We start from the raw sequence: 14182 nt of genomic DNA on the forward strand, positions 1-14182 counted from the left end.
CAAGTAAAGGCATATAAGACATATTATATGTAGTTAAGCTTTAACAAACCAGTAATTAATAGTTAACTGAACATATATTTAGGGCATATTAGCATTATCTCAAACATTTGAACCATAATTAAGCAGAAATAAGCCAATAATTAATGATTAACTGACTGTTCAGTAAATACCTATAAGTGTTACATTTAATTTTGATAGTCCACTTTAGACATTCCTTTGCTACTACGTCAACTAACTCTAATCAGAGTATTAGTAGACTGTTCGGGTAAGTAGAATAAGTTGCCTGTCCCAGAGTCTGTTGTTGATCATCAAAATAGAGAGTTAGCAGATATTAAGCAGACAGTATACTAATACGCTAATGAGAGTTAGTTGGCATGTAGTTACTTATAGTAAGTAGAATGTCTAAAGTGGACTTTTGATATAGTGTCACCCCTTTAAACCATTATTTACAACTTAAACTTTTTTTGTGTGTGTTGTAAGTCAAGATTGGACTTATTCAAGATGAATAGAAAGTTCAAAAGAACAGTCTTGACTGTCACTTATGATCAATTTAATGCATAGCTGGTATTGGTCAGTCTAATTAAGTCATATTTCTGTTTAAACTGAAAATTCTGTCATCTTCTACCCATCCTCATGTTGCTATTTTGCCTGGTTGATTAAGAATATATGCAAAGTCGGACTTGAAATTTTAAGTAGTAAAGTTGTTTTTCTGCTTGTCTGGCCTATAGTGCACAAAAGTCCCATTAAAATCAAGCCCCACTATACATAAGTATTCTATTTGAAATATACAGCATGTCACATTATGGAAGAATGCATTGCAAATACACATTTATTGTTGTCTATGAGTAACAGGATACCAGCTGTATTAGTGGATTGCGTTCTCGGTGTCTCGCGGCTCACACTCACTCCTTAGCACTTCTCCCGGGCCAATCTGTTAATCCAAAGCCACCAACACCAATGTGTTTTTAGACCTATCACAAGCTCATGTTCTCTAGCACGAATGTGTAATGTTGTAACGAGGATGAATGAGTGGAATATACAGGAAAGCCATAGAATATCATTTGAGCTTTCCTGTAGCTCAAACAGTAGAGCATTGACGCTTGCAACGGCAAGGTCATAGGCTCGATTCCCAGGGAAAGCAAGAACTGATAAGAATGTAAATGTGTACCTTGAAATGCAATGTGGATAAAAGCGTCTGCCAAATGCATAAATGTAAATGTTCTAAAGCACTTTTGGCCGCTGGTTGCGTGTTCCCCTTTCAGCTGTTATTATCCTTCTGAAGGGATGAGTCACCCCTGATGCTGCCACTATCTGTCTGCCTGTTTACGTGTCTCTCCCTCCATATAAATCACAGACCCAACCGCATCACTGCCACAACACAGCTTTCTCTCTCTACAAAACTCAGGAGAGGATCTGAGGTCAATGCATTCAATGCACTTGAGTTTTGTGTTTTACCAGCGTATGGTTTGTCCTGCGTCACTGCTCTGGTTTCAGGTTCCTCAAAAAGCCTGTTCACAGATGAAAATATAGAATATCAGAACCAAATACATGAAAATACTCTTGACCTGAAGTAATTCATATAAAACTCATTCATTTTCAATGAGAGATTCCTTATATAGAAAAAAGTTAACAACATTTTAGTGGTAGTGATGTTCACTAGGGAAGAACTGAACTATATTTCAAACTTTTAAATTGTAAACCATCACTTCCATCCAGTGGTCATACTGTATGTGGGTTCGTGAGTTCACGCTTGATTTAAATGTCAGCACATTGTGATTCTTGTGTGAGAAGTGACTGTCTTCTGTCACTTCTCATGTGATGCAAGTTCTTGATGTGAACAAGCCTTAAGCTTTTTTTTAAAGGGGTACTTGACCACTGGTAAAAATGGGTTTTCAACAAAACTTGGCTGCCTGTACAGTAAAAAGGCGAGAACATTTTTAAATCTGTGCTACCTGACTAGAGAAAAAAGGCTGTTTTCTTTCCTTTTGCCAAATAGGTAGGAAAACTTCAACACCCACAATGCACTGGACATGTTACAGTCCCAAGGCCACTTCCACCAGTCTGCTATAAGCTTGACAGAGTCAAATAGCGCCTTGCTTTAGTAGAAAATACTTCTTAGCAAACTTATAGTCATAATGGTGTAGTCTTGTATTGTTCCCGAGTGCAAGAATTCAAAGAGTAAACGTTTAGCAGGAGTGAGTTACTATCAGTTTCATGTGAAGAATCCAGCGCCTTGTAGGCAGTGACTAAAGGCTGCAAAGAATTGCAAATATGGAGAGAATGCTGTGAGGGAAAATCTGAAAAAGGTGCCATTTCAAACTGGATGACCACAGTGTTTTAGCCAAACAGAGGGGGAAAACTGAAAGAAACTGCTGTTGCGACAGTGAAAATGATCCAAATAAACATGAATATCTCGGTCCAGGTAACACGGTAATGAGTAAACATTGTTCATTTACATATCAACAATGGAACAAAACAAAGCGGGTTGAAAATCGACATTGATAACAATAATAAGAAATGTTTCTTGAGCATCAAATCAGCATATTAGAATGATTTCTGAAGGATCATGTGACACTGAAGGCTGGAGTATGCTGAAAATTCAGCTTTGCATCACTAAATTACATTAAAATATATTCAAACAGAAGTTATTTTAAATTGTAAGAATATTTCACAATATTACTGTTTTTACTGCAGGCTATTTGTTTAAATAAATGCAGTCTTGGTACTCAAAAGAGACTAAAAAATCAGCCCCAAACTTTTGAACGGTAGAGAATGTTTACAGTATACTGAACTAAAGCTATCACTAAAAATGTAATATACAATATATAAATAAAAATCTTAGATGAAAGTAAAAAAAAAAGTATTTACATTATTTCACAGATCATTGCAATGCATACTGGGATTGCCTTTGAAGGTTACATATGACTGCCTTAAAATTTAACCAAAAGAAGGTAGCATAATATAGGTCTTTTTGTATATTTCTTTGGTAAAACTTTACAATAAGGTCTCGTTTGTTATCTCACGTTAGTTGCAGAGTGCATTAAATAATGTTAACAGATTTTAACTTTATGAAATTAAGATTAATGGATAGTTCACTGTTAGTTTAGGTTGAGTGTTGACAAATTGTAAAGTGCTACCATTTTATTACTACTTTTGTTTCTTGTCTTTTAAAAAATAATTTCTCCAAAGCAGAGGTGGACAGTAACAAAGTACATTTACTTGAGTACTGTACTTCAGTACACTTTTTGAGTATCTGTACTTATTTTTTCTGGAAACTTTTTACCATAACTTCCCTACATTTGAAAGACAAATATCGTACTTTTTACTCCACTACAATTCTGTCAAGGTCCTTGAGTAGAAAGTAGTAACGTAATCAGGGTATCTTCCGTCCATTTCATTTCCTATTTGAAATGAAATAAGCAGAAACGAGAAATGGCGCCTTTATCCGTTTTTTCGTTTTTTCCAAAAAACGAAAAACGAGATTTCGGCTTGATTTTTCGTTTTTTAGTTCACAGGCAAAAAACGAATAAATTACTTCAAAATTCGTTTTGCACATGTGGACGGTCATGAGGCGCCCCTGTCAGCCGATTGGTCAAGAAAATCTGAGCATGTGACGTCATCGGTAGTTCCCTAGGTTTATTCAACAAAATAATAGTCCTATGGCTCTGCGTACCGCATATTAAACTGTTCAGGGCAGGTCCTGGACTTACTTATGTGCAACTTAACGCGTTTCAGAGAAATATTTATATATCAGAAATATTAAATATTAATCTGCTGCACCCAGACGGTTTTATTAGCTGTGCGGAGTTAAATCTGTCTGGTGCTGCGCTAGGCAGCGCAGCGGGTGAAGCACAATGTTCAGTCGAGTGTAGCATATACGCAGCAGTCATAACTCTTCTTTTAGACAATACGCTCAGTTTTGGACAAGGGGTGGTTATTATTGCAAATACTGTAATGCAAAACTGCTGATGGTGGTTGGTACCGCGATGATGGTAAATAAAATTGTAGGCTACTGTAACTGTAGCCGCGAGAGTGAGACAGCGAGATGATTGACAGGACGATAGCGGAGGAAAAAGCGCAAGATTTCGTTAGTAAAGAAATATTTATTTGTTTAATATAAAAGTGAGTTTGCCTTTGAAAACAACAACAAAACGGTGAAATAACAGTGTGATCACAAAACTGAGCGTTCGTTTTAAAGGGAAATTTCCAAATATATTTTATTTATTTGTTAGCCTAATGCTGTTGTTTTATGCTACAGGTTTAATACTATGCGGATGCGGGAGTTAAAACTGTGCTGGGCTATGTTGGTGACCCAGTGTAATTGTAGTCTACAGCGTAAAATACAACCACAAACACACGTAATATGTATGCATAGCCAAAACACAACACGAGTTTGTTTAAACTTGATTTTTACCATCCATATTTTTTTTCTTCCGGACTCCACGCCAGAGGTCCCCCTCAGCACCCCTAACCCTTGTGTTATGTTGCGGGTCAATTTGAACCGTTTAGGGTGCTTTCACATCTGTAGTTCCGTTCATTCCGGACCAAGGGAGAAAAATTATACTTTGTAGCATTTTTCAGGCGTTTTGGTTCCTTTTCACACCACACATTTGTGATGTTCCCGCCCGGGTCAATTTGTCCCTCAGCTATTCAAAAGCAACTGTATGGACACATGTGTTTGTATGACAGGGCACTTCAACTCCAGTTCTAAAGTGCAAGTGTCTAAAAGTGATCTAACCCTATCCAAACACACTTGAAAAAGCTAAATCACGTTGTTCAGAATTAATTGCAAATTACAGATGAAAATCTTTGTCAGACAAATAAGCTCTCATTTCTATATTCAAGATATCTGAAATACCTAGCTTTTAACCTTTTATGATTTTCAAAGGCAGCTTTACAGAGCCAATAAATAAATAAAAAAACATTTATTTGATGTATGTTTTTGTTATGTTTTGTTTCTCACTCCCATGTGAGTGAATAATGAGCTTTCCCACAATTTTGCTTAGTGTGACACAAGACTTTGGCATAGACAGCAGGAAAAATGAGCTCCCAAAGATTGACATTTATTATACAGCTACATTTAATTGTTTAGTTATGATGTTATAAGCATAAAATGTATAAGAAAAAATGAAAACGTAAAAAAAAATTATGCAAAAAAAGTCAGTAGGCCTATACTGTTTATAAAAAGAAAACGGTTTTAAAAATGGTTAAAAAACAATTTGTCAATTTGACCCGCTCCGTAAGTAGCCTAAGGAAATCGAACAGTGAACGAGGGTACGTTCAGCATATAGCGCTTATTTTAGATTTTTTTAATGTTTGACAACATCTTCCTCCACTCTTTGAACAATTTTAATTAACATTAGCCTATTCGTTATTAACAGAGCGAATAAGACGGATGAGATAACACAACTTATCTCATGGCCGCGCGCCGCCAGTTGTCGTTCCCTGACCTATTCACCTTTCAAACGAATGCGGTTCATTGTTATTTTTTAATGAAAACACAACAACAATAAAATAGTAGGCTACAATAAAAAAAACTCCTGCATAGTATTAAACTTGAATTAACAAAACGATTAAGACGGAATAACAACAGCATAGGCTAACAAATAAATAACTAATAAATAAAATATATTTGGAAATTTTCCCTTTAAAACGAACGCTCAGTTTTGTGATCACACTGTTATTTCACTGTTTTGTTGTTGTTTTCAAAGACAAACTCACTTATATTAAACAAATAAATATTTTTTTACTAACAAAATCTTGCGCTTTTTCCTCCGCTATCGTCCTGTCAATAATCTCGCTGTCTCACTCTCGCGGCTATGATTAGATACAGTTACAGTACAATTTTATGTACCATCATCGCGGTACCAACCACCATCAGCAGTTTTGCATTAGACCTACAGTATTTGCAATAACCACCCCTTGTCCAAAACTGAGCGTATTGTCTAAAAGAAGAGTTATGACAGCTGCGTATGCTACACTTGACTGAACATTGCTTGCCTAGCGCAGCACCAGACAGATTTAACTCCGCACAGCTAATAAAACCGTCTGGGTGCAGATTAATATTTAATATTTCTGATATATAAATATTTCTCTGAAACGCGTTAAAGGAGAAGTTCACTTTCAAAAAAACTTTTGCTGATAATTTACTCACCCCCATGTCATCCAAGATGTCCATGTCTTTCTTTCTTCAGTCGCAAAGAAATTAAGGTTTTTGATGAAAACATTCCAGGATTTCCCCCCATGTAATGGATTCTATTGGGACCCAAACGGTAGAAGGTCCAAATGACAGTTTAAGTGCAGCTTCAAAGGGCTTTAAACGATACCAGACGATGAATAAGGGTCTTATCTAGCGAAACGATCGGTCATTTCCAAAATAAATAAAAAAGTTTAAGTTTTATAAGCACAAACGCTCGCCTTGCTCTGTTCTGTGATGCGCGTTCGTGACGTCACGTAATACGCAATTACGTTGAAAAGGTCACGCTTGACGTGTTTACAAATGTGCAGAAGGAGGACCATATACACATTTTCAAATGTATTTGTGTCAGTTTATCGTTTAAAATGCCCATTTCGTGTGCGTATCCTGGGTGTTTTAATATTAAAAAGCCAAAAAGAACATTTTCTTCAGGACAGAAATTTTTCAAGCGTGACCTTTTCAACGTAATTGCGTATTACGTGACGTCACGAACGCGCATCACAGAACAGAGCAAGGCGAACATTTGTGCTTATAAAACTTAAACTTTTTTATTTATTTTGGAAATGACCGATCGTTTCGCTAGATAAGACCCTTATTCATCATCTGGTATCGTTTAAAGCCCTTTGAAGCTGCACTTAAACTGTCATTTGGACCTTCTACCGTTTGGGTCCCAATAGAATCCATTACATGGGGGGAAATCCTGGAATGTTTTCATCAAAAACCTTAATTTCTTTGCGACTGAAGAAAGAAAGACATGGACATCTTGGATGACATGGGGGTGAGTAAATTATCAGCAAAAGTTTTTTTGAAAGTGAACTTCTCCTTTAAGTTGCACATAAGTAAGCCCAGGACCTGCCCTGAACAGTTTAATATGCGGTACGCAGAGCCATAGGACTATTATTTTGTTGAATAAACCTGGGGAACTACCGATGACGTCACATGCTCAGATTTTCTTGACCAATCGGCTGACAGGGGCGCCTCATGACCGTCCACATGTGCAAAACGAATTTTGAAGTAATTTATTCGTTTTTTGCCTGTGAACTAAAAAACGAAAAATCAAGCCGAAATCTCGTTTTTCGTTTTTTGGAAAAAACGAAAAAACGGATAAAGGCGCCATTTCTCGTTTCTGCTTATTTCATTTCAAATAGGAAATGAAATGGACGGAAGATACCCTGATTTAACGTCAGTCAGGGGATGATTTTGGTTGCAGGGGTTGCATTGTGGTTGGAAATGAAAGTCGGGCTGACATCAGAACCCGACAGATGTTGGTTTCTGACGTCAACCTGATTTTCACTTTCAACCACAATACAAACGTCTGCAACTTTGGAGATTAAAGGATAACTGTCGCCAAAATGCAACCTAGGGTATTGTTGTTAATCTACCCGAGGCAAACTTTCGATTAAAAGCATAATTAGAATGGAAATGCCACTTTTAAGTTTGACCGTATTTTCGTTTTCGGTCAAATTGCCTTTTGAATGTGTCGAGCCTTCTTAGTGTTTTAAAAATAGCGATTTTTGATGCTTTCATATTAATGCCCCAAACACTCCCATTCAACAGGCAATTTGACCAAAAAACGAAAATACGGTCAGTTTTAAAAGTGGCGTTTCCATCCTAATTATGCTTTTAAACGAAAGTTTGCCGTAGATTCACAAAAAGACCCTAGGTTGCATTTTGGCGACAGTTATCCTTTAACGTCAATCTGGCGTTGGATTCTGATTTTCATTTTCAACGTTCTTCTAAATGTGAATTTTGTCATTGTTTTGGAGCACACTAGCTTATAGATAACAGTAAGGCTAAGATATATTCATACTAAAAGCCAAAAAACTTTAAATAGGGCACTATTTGAGGGAACAGCCATTTGGGTGTCCAAAAAGATTGTGGACGTTATTGAGTGACTTATTCAATCTCACATTCAATCCCACTACTGGAACTGTGTTCTGGAAATAAATTTGATATTGATATGAGGGTAGGCAGGCATCGATTCAGAGGCATAAGGTACTGTAAGTATTACATAGAACAATGCAACAATAATAAAACAATGCATTGACATTTACTTTAGATACTTAAGTACTTTTAAAAACGAGTACTTCTGTACTTTTACTTAAGTAAAAATCTGTCTTTACAACTTTTACTTGTAACGGAGTAATATTTGACTAGTAGTATACTTTCACTCAAGTAAGGAAGGTGTGTACTTTGTCCACCTCTGCTCCAAAGCAATCAGTGTGGACATGAGGCCCATGCGACCGGCAGCTGGATTTGAGCTCTCCCCCGAGGGCCTCTGGGACTGTGTTTCCTCTGTATGACAGTATATGTACACAATCAGTGGGAGGGTCTTTCTCAACGGTCCTCTCTGTTGGCTCGGTCACACAGCCAAACCATATATTTTCTTTACCGCTACAGCAGAGACCAGTCTCCCCACAGTAAGTCTTTCTGTGTGTGCGGACCACATGCTGCTCCTGAAATAAACACTCGGCTAAATTTAGCATTAGCGCTGACCCCAGGCAGTGACTTCTAATGGATCACTAATGCAGCATTGAGACACCAGCCTGACTTCATAAGATGCGGATCTGCGGAGGGAGTTCGTGTATGTTTAGCTGCTCGTTTTTATTCCTCCCTTTCATTTTTCTCTCTCTCCCTCTCGCTCTCTCAGCTAATGCAGTGAAGGTTTAGGCGGTGTGTGTGTGTGTGTTGTGGATCTGGAATGACGCCAGTAGCTTGGCTTGACTGGATCACGGGCCTCTGTCCTGACATTGAAGCAAACGGGGGTGAAGTGTGGGAGAGTACGACTGTTTTCTTTCTGAATCTGAGGGGATGATTCAGTAAAAGCAGTAACATTATTACAATTTAAAATAACTATAGATAATTTTACTCGTTGATTTGAATAATTTAACTATAAATTAATTTTCAGCATCATTACTCCAGTCTTCAGTGTCACATGCTCCTTCATAAATCATTCTAATATGTTGATTTGCTGCTTAAAAAAACATTTTTTATTATTATTATCAATGTTGAAAACAGTTGTGCTGCTCAATATTTTAGTGGAGACCATGATACCATGTTTTCAAGATTCTTAGAAAGTTCTAAGGATCAGCATTTATTTAAAATGGAAATCTTTTCTAACATTATGAATGTCTTTACTGTCACTTGCTGAATAAAAGTATTAATTTATTTTCTTTTTTAAACAGCATTATTACATTTCCAAAGGAAAGTACCTTAATATTACCTTATGAGACCATCACTGTACCCTACACAAAAGTATTAGGATGGTAAAAGGGTACAATGATCTTATGGTAACACATTGTAATGGTATTTACATGGTACTCCATTGGACTTCCAAGAAAACTGTATAATATCATGATACAAATCCAAAAGGTAGTAGCCTACCATGGATTATGTGTATTGATTAAGAGAACAGCTGAGTCATGATGTTTAAAACAAATATCCAGTTGGAGCCATGGCTTAGTAGTCTTGTGATTGATAGTGAGTTGTGCTCAGTTGAGAGATGCAGGTTTTAAATTTCTTGTCATTTCCCAATTCCGTTCTCCCATCATTTCCTGTTATCTCTCTAGTTTTGCTATCAATAAAATGGCAAAAAGCCTCCAAACATTTTTCAAAAGCAAACATCAGCTTTAAATCAGAAACAGCCAAACAACAGATTGAGGGAGAGAAAAAGGGCAGAGAGAGAAGATTAACAAGACTCTGATGCTCATGAGACTGATTAGAATATGAAGAGTGGGAGACTATAGTAAAGACGCAAATGTAATAAAATAAAACAACAGAACTTTCATGTTTCAAACTCGTAGGAATTGTCTTCTTTAGAACACAAAATATATATTATTTAGAAAAAATATCCTGGCCACCCTTTATGATATGGGCATGATTTTTACCATTATTATTATTAATATACTATTATAGTATTTTTTTTATATATATATATATAATTGTAATTTTCTCCATTTTCGGTTTTCATTTTACTTTAGTTATGTGCTTTTTTATTTGTATTATTGTTATTTTTTCAGCTATAGTTATTTTAGAACTTATTTTATTTCAGTATTTCACCTAATATTTTATTTGTATATATTTTATTTCAGCTTTATTTCAATTAATTAAAACAGTTTCTATTTTTAGTTAACAATAACAACACTGCTTTCAATGAATCAATTGTAGTTTCAGAGTGCGTACTCACTGGCTCTGGTTAACAGTGGTTAACAGCTCACTGAAGGGGATAATTATCAGTGAATAATAACTTAAATTTCTTTGTTTTACCCCTCACAGAATGACTGCAGTAGACTTGCAATATGAGTCATAGAATACAAAGTTCTGTCATGAAACTCTAGATGGCGCAGGCTGACAGGTCCTTAACACAATCTGCTTACAATCACATCATTAGGGCACAGCTGATTGGTTCCTGCTGTATCAGTAGCCAATGAGCTCGCTGCTTAACCTTCAAATACTCAGTCAGCATTTTCTGTAGCAGTTGCAGCGCGCTTTCAGAAACCCTCCACCTTCCCCAGCTCCACCTGTATAGACCGGCTACAGGTAATTCATGCTATATTGTACAGCAGCAGCATGTCTTACTTGCTCACATCAGTGTGTCTGTGTATGTTTTGGCAGCGTAGCAGATCTATTCCTCCAAGACCAAACATATCAGCATCGTCATATCCATTACCATGCCAAACACTCCAAGAGTTGTCATGATAGAACTATATTTATGATACTATTTCTGTTTTCTCATTCACATTCATAGAAAAGAGTGACCGGGATATTTCTCAATTTATCCTTTATGTTCCAGAGGAGAAAGTAAGTCAGTTTTGCAACAACATTCATTCTTGGGGTAAACTACTCATTTAATATAGAAAATATAGATACTGTGTTTAGACACACACACACACTCTCTCTCTCTCTCTCTCTCTCTCTCTCTCTCTCTCTCTCTCTCTCTCTCTCTCTCTCTCTCTCTCTCTCTCTCTCTCTCTCTCTCTCTCTCTCTCTCTCTCTCTCTCTCTCTCTCTCTCTCTCTCTCTCTCTCTCTCTCTCTCTCTCTCTCTCTCTCTCTCTCTCTCTCTCTCTCTCTCTCTCTCTCTCTCTCTCTCTCTCTCTCTCTCTCTCTCTCTCTCTCTCTCTGTGGGTGGATGAGAGGAGAGACGCCACCAGCTGCTCTCAGAGTGAAAGATATCTTTTATTTCCCTGCACATTATAACACACTGTTCCCTCTCACTCAATAACCCCATAAACTACCTGGCGTTAAACAACAGGTATTTCTGTCCTTCGTTTTTCCACTGAACAACAACCATAGCCCTGTGCTTGAGGGCGTAAGCTTGAATCAAGATCATTTCTGTATCATTTAATACTTGTGTGCAAAACAGAACAATGTGTCAGTGCTGTCACCATGGTAACAATAGATGTTGAGTGCTGGATCCACTGAAGTGCGTAGGATTCTAAAGTGTGATGACATCATAGGGGAAGACAACTTCCTGTCCAAATACAGGTCGAAATCAATCAGGTCTAATCACCATGGAGCTCTTATGAGTTATATAAAGTAAGGTTCACACAGACAGTATGAACGTTATGGAGCGTAAGGTATTAAATAGTGACTATTCTCATTTGTAATGTTTAGGGAACATGTGCTTTTTACTGCTATACAAATGCAAACATTTATTGTACTGTGTGTGTAAAGGAACAATCACATATAGATTACATATACAGCGATTTGGATTGATAAAACAACCAGAAGTCACTCACTTACAATGAACATGGGCTATTTCTGGCACATTGACAATGTTTAACCTTATGCAATGCAGCGACTAGTAAATACCATAATCCATATATTTCATTTTGGAATGAAAAATTGCAGTACACTAGGAAAAACAAAAACTTACTGCCTTAAATTTTTAAGTACAATGAACTTGGATGATTAAAGGAACATGCTGACTTTTTGGGACTTTAGCTTATTCACCGTATCCCTCAGAGTTAGATAAGTCCATACATACCCTTCTCATCTCCGTGCGTGCTGTAACTCTGTCTGACGCACCCACCGCTAGCCTAGCTTAGCACAAAGACTGGAGGTAAATGGCTCCAGCTAGCATACTGCTCCCAATAAGTGACAAAATAATGCCAACATTTTCCTATTTACATGTTGTGATTTGTATAGTCACAGTGTGTACAAATAACAAGGTCACATGAGACACAGCCATCTTCTAACCGTATACATACTGGGAACTATAATCTCAGAAGGCGAAGCACTGCTACTTCTGCGGAGTGATTTACTCCAACTCTGAGCGAACTCTCTGCTCCTCACCACGGGGTTTCTCAGGTGCTGTGAGCAAATCACTCCGCCCAAGCAGTGCTTCGCTTCTGAGAATATAGTTCCCTAAAACTCAGCGTGTTTCTTTAAGTCATTTCAACTTAAGTTACATTAAACTGACTTAAATGAGCTGAATCTTATAAAAAAAAGTTTAAAATTGCTTAACTTATTTTGATGAGTTAAATCAATGTAAAAACATATGTTGTCACAACTTATTAATCATAATTTTTACCTAATGTTTAGCTACATCGACAATGAAACTGAGAAAATGGCTTTTAAAGATCAGTCTGTCTCAGTCTGATTTTGGTCATCATTTGAACACTAAGTGTAAGTTGCAGTATTTTGCCTTTGCATGGCAGTAATCCTTTAAAGAATCAGTGTCTATATTTCTTTTATTTGCCAGGGCAGTGTCCAGGCAATGAAGTCATGTTTATTGTTAAGTGTGTGTGTCAGGTTATGAGTCATAGCATCGTGAATCTTGTTGCCAGGGCCTCCCTATGATGTCATCAACACAGCCCAAAATAACCGCTAAATGCTAGTAGGAGCCAAGCACTCTGGACACTTCATCTGTTTAAACACTCCAGAGAGGAAGAGTGAGAACGAGAAATCATAGAGTAAGAGAGCGGGGTAGATTTACAGTTATACAGCATCCTATAAATACTCAAGAGAGTGAGAGAAAACAGGAAGAGCACTCGGAAAATCCCTCTTTTTGGGAGGGATGGATGGATAGGATGAGATGAACCAGACTTCCATCATAAAATGTTTCTTGAGCAGCAAATCATTTCTGAAAGATCATGTGACACTGATGACTGGAGTAATGATGCTGAAATCAAAAACAGCTATTAAATGATGTAATATTGTGTAATCATATTTCACAATATTACAATTTTAAGATCAAATAAATGCCACTTTTGAGCATAAAATATTTTATTCAGATTGTTCCTAAGCTCCTGCTTGCTACTCTATGGAAGGCTAGTTCAAAGCGAAACAAAGTTAATTGTGAGTTTAAAATATTGTAAGATAAAGTCACAAGTAGTAAATATAAACTGTAGTTGCAAAAATTGTGAGATATAAAGTCCAAATTATAAACTTTTTAGACAGAAATGCACTTTCATACTACTGAGCGTCTCAAACAAAGTCAGAGGGATTCACGGTGAAACTTCACATCCAAATCCATCAACCGGATTAAAGCTTGTCGTTTTGAGAATTTTGTTTTAAAAAAAGTTTTGTATGCATCAGACAGCCCAGTCCACGTGTTTACCATGTGAGCTGATATAGTTGAATGGCAGATATTTTGCTTTGTCTTTCTATTGATAAACAAATCCCAGTAAACTGTTCTCAATACTGTATTACACTTCTTGTTTTTTGTTCTAGTAAACTAACAGTCCCCTGTCTGGCATTAGGGGTTTCCTGATACTCTGGCACAGTTGTTCTGCAGGGACACGATGTCCAGACAACTGCTATGGTGGAGGAAGTCATTATGCCATCAGGACGTTGCCTTATGTACTCGGTATGTACTAGTTTGAGTGTGTCTGCCTGACCTCGTTCACACTGACAGAGAGGCGTTCATGCTCCTGCGTTCACTAATGTGATAGAACTTTTTTTCAAATCCTTGCAAATAAAAATAAACGTCCTGAAGGTAAAGTGTTTTGTATGTAAAAAAACAACGGTGCAAAATTCGTTAT

This window comes from Abramis brama (genome assembly GCF_963993115.1).
Source record: "Abramis brama genome assembly, chromosome: 5".
Taxonomy (NCBI): Eukaryota; Metazoa; Chordata; class Actinopteri; order Cypriniformes; family Leuciscidae; genus Abramis; species Abramis brama.